The sequence below is a fragment of the Pseudophryne corroboree genome, chromosome 4 (assembly GCF_028390025.1).
Source record: "Pseudophryne corroboree isolate aPseCor3 chromosome 4, aPseCor3.hap2, whole genome shotgun sequence".
NCBI classification, from domain to species: Eukaryota; Metazoa; Chordata; class Amphibia; order Anura; family Myobatrachidae; genus Pseudophryne; species Pseudophryne corroboree.
In genome coordinates this window covers 719,046,532-719,052,930 of record NC_086447.1, presented here as the reverse complement: position 1 = coordinate 719,052,930, position 6,399 = coordinate 719,046,532, and positions in this window count along the sequence as shown.

The window sequence follows — 6,399 nt, the reverse complement described above, 5'->3', positions numbered from 1 at the left end:
AGAGAGAGATAAATATACTTGTAGGAGGTTAATGAAGGATTTTTTTTATGGTGACATTTTGTGGATGCTTGTGTCAAAGTATAAGGATAAGTAAAAATCTCATGAGTGTAATAAGAGGGGTGTGAATAATTAACGTGGCAATGTGTACAGAGGGGTGAGAATGAAGGATGTAAGTTTACTGGAGAATATACTATGAAGTACAATGAAGAAAAGCAGTTTGTGGTACATGGATATTTAAAATAAAACTAAAAAGTTATTTAGGCTTAGAGCATAATTAAGTTGCAATTGTTAAAGTGAAATGTTCAAATACCTGTTTGCTGGTGGTGTTCCATTATTCATATTCAAACACTTGGTGTTATGAACAATTTGTGTATGTGAACGGACATTTTACCAGCACAGATGACTCTAGATTGCATATTAAGGAATACTATAGTTAATTAATACAGGCTACCAGTGAGGCAAATGTGTAGTTGATGAAATGTGATCATTAACTATGCCTGTCTGTACAAAATTTGAAGTACAAGTATTTACAATTGCAAGCAAATCATGATATTACAAATGCTGCAAAGGGCAGATTGGTTGCACAGTGTTCACGGAATGAGGATTACGTGGTGATAGATGCATACATACATTTGAAGTTTCAAAGATTCATCTGCTGTTGTATTAATTGTTATATGTTTTCTTTCAGTTTTTATATAGTTTAAGTCCAGGCTAAGTGCAGGCTATAGCTATTATATTGTAATCTTCAAACTTAGAATATTCACACTATTATCAGCCTGCAGCTTAATCAGCCTGCTATTCCCTAATACAGTGGTTCCCAAACTTTTTTGATTACTCTCCAGAGTATCAGAATTTTTTCAGTGCACCCCTAGGCCAAAATTTCTTATTGAGAAATTTAGAAATAAATATTAAATTAAGTAATTTGTATTTATATGTCATCCATAGGTTCAGTTGTGTGGTGAGGTACAAGATTTGTTTCTGTTTGTCCACATATTATATGATTGACATCCAGGAGAAGCAGTAGTCCTGCACTGCCTAAATCAATATATTACAATTTGTATGTGTTATAACAACCAACTATAGAAAGAATAATTAAATGGAAAAAATTCCTTAATTCTAAGTGACATTGTTGGCGGTGCTCCCCAGAGAAAAAATGACAGTCAAATCACAAAAAGGTTGTCCCAAAAAAGAAGCTTGGGACAAAAGAAGTTAACCTCTTTGTGGGGGCACTCATTTAATTAATTATAGATTTATAGGTTAAAATGTAACTTTTATTAGTTCATTAAAAGTGTATGTAAATTCTTCATAATTACCCTTGAGAAAAATGGTTTAATTAGCATATAGTGAAGGGAGCAATATATTTAATTGATTTAAGGTAGTAATCCTCTTTAATAATACTCCCTAGGGTGAAAATATAAATCAATAAATCAAAAAATCAAATAAATCAAAAATATACAAATATATAAATGGTGGTTGTAATGCTATATTCATAAAAAACCACCACCCGGTATAGTAGATGACAGGATAAGATGCTACCGTAAATATAGCAAGGTTAACTTATCACAACACTGCAAGATTAGTAGTAATGAATTGTGTACGATGATATTCCTCCAACCCCTGTAAGGAAAAAGTCAACCTTAAAAGTGAGAAGGAAGGGAAAGGTTTATGAATCTGTGAGAACCCAACTCACAGATCTTCTGAGTATAGCAGTCTCTATTGCGGTTATAATACGAATATGCACCTATCCGTTATGGCTGTTATTTATCCAAAACATCACTTAAATCAATTATTGCAGCGTGAGAATCAAGTGAACTCAAATAACATATTATAGTATAAGTTGTCAATTTGTAACTTTCACCGTTAAGCGGAAAGGGGTAAGTGTTCTATAATCTTATGACCCTTTGTCATGCATGAATATATTAGCCACTTGATTAACCTTATTCACACTGGAACCAAACATAGCAGTGCATATTGTTTCCTTTGGGAGAAAAAAAGAATCCTCATAGCTATGCAACAAAGTATGCTGTTAGCAACATTCCAAATCACATATGGCCGACAATATAAGTAGCTTGTAAATTCAGAAAGGTGTGAGGCCAAGATCTAACGGCTTGATGTGTTTCTAAGATCAGCCGTGCTCAATAGACTGTATGCAAAGCCTGAACAGAGCTAAAACATTGTTAGGTATTTGTTTCTCAACCGTAGCGGTGTCTTCAAAAAAACAGCAGAAATAACCTTGATTTTTATAACGTGTATAAAGCATTTGTTAGCAATCAAAGAAAGAAGACCCCGTTCCGTTACCCCTGGCAACATCTGCTGCCTTTACATGTGTGCACTGAGGCACAGTGAATGAGAGGTGAGAGTATTAACCCTGGACGGTGACGGGTGGAAGAAAGAAAAGAGTGTTTCTGCTTTCGAGCGTTCCTGTATTCTGGGACCCTGGTGATAAGTTTATCATTGCAGGGCTGCAGGTACAGTAATTGCTCGATGAGAGAACACTGAAATACCTTAAAGCATCTTTGTATAGTTCCAGCGTGTGGCGGTTCAATTAGCTAATGGTAAGTAACGGGTAGCGTCTCCCTGTGCAACGGGTTTTCCGGCTCCGGCTAAGCACATGCACGCGGCGGGAGTCCGGCGCTAGTGGCTGCAAAATACAGCGTCTCCTCCTGTGCCGGGTCTCCGGATCCTGCTCCACGCTCGTGTGTGACCGGCAGCCGGTAATTGCGTCTAGTGACGTAATAAACAGGCTGAACGTACGTTTCACCCTCTCAGGGGCTTGATCACCATATGCCTGCATGCTGTCAGATTCTATCAGCTTTTAAACCTGCACCAACCAATCCTGTATGTGATTGATGGGTGAGTGGCATATCAAACAACCAATAGTTGTGAGATAACCTGTAGAAAGTGCAATTGTTCAATCCTGGTAACAATTAAGCAATTGAATTAACATCAATTGGACACTCATCAATATAAACCATTCTATTAGGTGTAAAGTAATTATATTAATTAAATAGTGCTAGGACTTGAAAGTAAATTAGTCCCATTGCTAGTAGCGCTGATAGCAATAAAAATTTTTTTAATATTAAATCATCCAACTATTATAAGCAATCCTGTTGAGTGTGGATTATGATGTCCAAAAAAATTAGCATAGAGATGAATTGAACTAAAGGCTAATAAAATCTAGCCATATAGATAAAAGGATTATGACTATGTAAATAAAAATAATGAAAATAAAAATTAAAGTAAAAATTAATGAAAAAATATATATTGAGAAAGTCATAGGAAAATATGAAAAAATGTTGGAAGTAAGGGAGGTCATTCCGAGTTGTTCGCTCGCAAGGCGATTTTAGCAGAGTTGCTCACGCTAAGCCGCCGCCTACTGGGAGTGAATCTTAGCATCTTAAAATTGCGAACGAAGTAATCGCAATATTGCGATTACACACCTCGTAGCAGTTTCTGAGTAGCTTCAGACTTACTCGGCATCTGCGATCAGTTCAGTGCTTGTCGTTCCTGGTTTGACGTCACAAACACACCCAGCGTTCGCCCAGACACTCCTCCGTTTCTCCGGCCACTCCTGCGTTTTTTCCGGAAACGGTAGCGTTTTTTCCCACACGCCCATAAAACGGCCTGTTTCCGCCCAGTAACACCCATTTCCTGTCAATCACATTACGATCGCCAGAACGATGAAAAAGCCGTGAGTAAAATGACTAAGTGCATAGCAAATTTACTTGGCGCAGTCGCAGTGCGGACATTGCGCATGCGCATTGAGCGGAAAATCGCTGCGATGCGAAGATTTTTACAGAGCGAACAACTCGGAATGAGGGCCAATGTGTGTACAATAAAGATCTGAGATATGGATGCTGAGATAAATGATTACTAATATGATTATTAATCCTCACAGAGTATTATATTGTATAGGAATTGGAAAGGTATATACTATTGAAATTGATAATTTGTAAACAGAGAAAGGGTTATTATTCAAATACACTTGTCCTAAAATTGGGATTAAAATTCAAAAGAATGATAATAAAGAAGCGTGCTCATGATTGACATCCGCCAGCACTGGTTTTGCCTATTACATTGACCATAAATAATTTGAATTGGTCCTGGACCACTAATCCAAGGCACCCCTGCAAGTGTTCCGAGGCACCCCAGGGTGTCACAGTACACAGTATGAGAACCACTGCCCTAATAAACAGATCTACATACAAGTGTTTGTATGTACACTGATTGAGACCCCACCCCAATGCCCAACACCCACTAAGTTCGCTGAGCAATAAAAAACTGAAACAAACAAATGGTGAGATGTGAACATATTATCGCAGATACACCAAAAAAAAAACCTAAATAAATGTTAAAGCTGCTTATAGAGAAAAGTGCACATTACCTAAGAATGCAGTAAGTTATTCAAAGCTGTGCTTATTGAGACAAATGCATTAGTGTATGCCAGGAGCAGTTGTAGATGAGAAGAACATAAGCGTTGCATAATAGTCTTTGCATATGGCTGATTGCTTATAGCTGATAAGAAGTCCAGGCTAAGTGCAGGCTATAGTTATTAAATTGTTCTTACATTTTTACGTACACATGATCAAGAAATCCCACCTCATATTCGGGAATATCCACTCCTCTGGTATGTCAGGAAACTACTGACGGCCCTGCGACATAGTCACAACTTGAACGCACACAAATCTTTGTACATCCCCCTTGTTTCCAATCCTGACTTCCATTCTTAATATCCCTTTAATTCATGGAGACTGGGTGGAGTGGTTAATATTGGCTTCATAGTAGACACTGAGCTCTGTCGGTCTCTCATGTTCCAGGAAGCCACTGCAAAATATACAGTACTGGCTGGACACCCACTGGCATTTATTTTGCCCAACATTATACCAGCTTAGTTATCAGACACTTTTCCCAGAATGATTGTCAAAACCCGCTTTACTTGCTGCTACAGCAAGAGCTCATTAGCTTACAAATGATTCTGCGTACAGTTGGACCACTCTAAATCCCAAAAGGGCCTTATGGTTTGGTCCTTACAAATCCCAGGTTTACAAAATAAGGTCCTGCTTAAAGCTCATTTGAGGTCGTGCTGGTCATTATCTTATGCAACCTATATGGAGACGTTTCTTAACATTCTCTACAGAACCTCTCTCCGCATAGATCAGAGGTTCTCAAACGTGGTCCTCAAAGCACCCCAAAGGTCAAGGTTTTAGGTATATCCATGGCTCAGCACAGATGGTTAAATCTAACTGATTGAGGTGTTAATAAGTCACATGTGGCCAAGCATGGATAAACTTAAAACCTGTACCATTGGGGTGCCTTGAGGACTGCGTATGAGGACCTCTGGCATAGATGGGTTTGACTGGTCTCTCCACTTTCCACCTATGTTTTAAATGTGATGCACTTCAAGCAGATCAAATGCATTGCCTTTGTTCGTGTCCCCAATCCGTAATTTATGGGTACAAATATGCACTTATTCTGTGGAACACTTACTAGGGTATTCAATTATCCGCAAATTCGCTGCAATTTTTCGCCCGAAAATTTTTCACGGCAATCGGCCGAAAATTGCCGCGAAAACGCTCCGTTTTTCAATTTTTCGCGGCAATTTTTCGCCCGAATTTTTTTCGCGGCAATCGGCCGAAAATTGCCGCGAAAACGCTCCATTTTTTGACCTATTCAATTCCGACCGGGTTTCACGTGAAAATTCTTGCAGTGAAAAGTGCAGGTGAAAATGGGGAAATCAGCCTGTACCCCAAAAAATGCTAAACTAACATAGGAAAACAGAAGAGAAGTGTGTTAGAGATCACATTAGAGAGTTTTTGGGGACTTAAATTGTGTAAAATGGCGGTTATATGCATTTTTTTTAAATGCAAAAAAATGATAGAAAGCAAGTTTTTTTGAGCAAAATAAATGCTCTCACTAAATTTGGGGTACATGAAAATGGGTATAAGTATATATTTGGGTCATTTTAGGGTACTTTAAAAAAAAGTGGAAACAGACCGATTACTCCCATCTGCAAGCCTAAAAAACACCTGTCCCACTCATAAAGCACCCCAATATACCTGTCCCATACCTTGAACCCCAATTTACATCACTTTTTACTTTTTCACCCCAAAAATGACATGTCATTATTGGCCAATTAAAAATAATTAAAAACTTTAACGTGCCTAATTAGTCATAAAGGGGGGTGTCCCAGGAGTTCTGTACCATATCCAAACATTTTTACCTTAAAATAGTGACTTTTCCCAACTTTTCACCTGCTTCAGAGAAGGTGAAGTGAAATTAGTGAAAACATGATCACCGATAAATTTTCCAGGATAATTGAATAGGCAGTAATTGCATTTCACGTGAAAAGTCAGTTTTTTCACCCGAAAACCGGACTTTTCACGTGAAAAGTCCGTTATC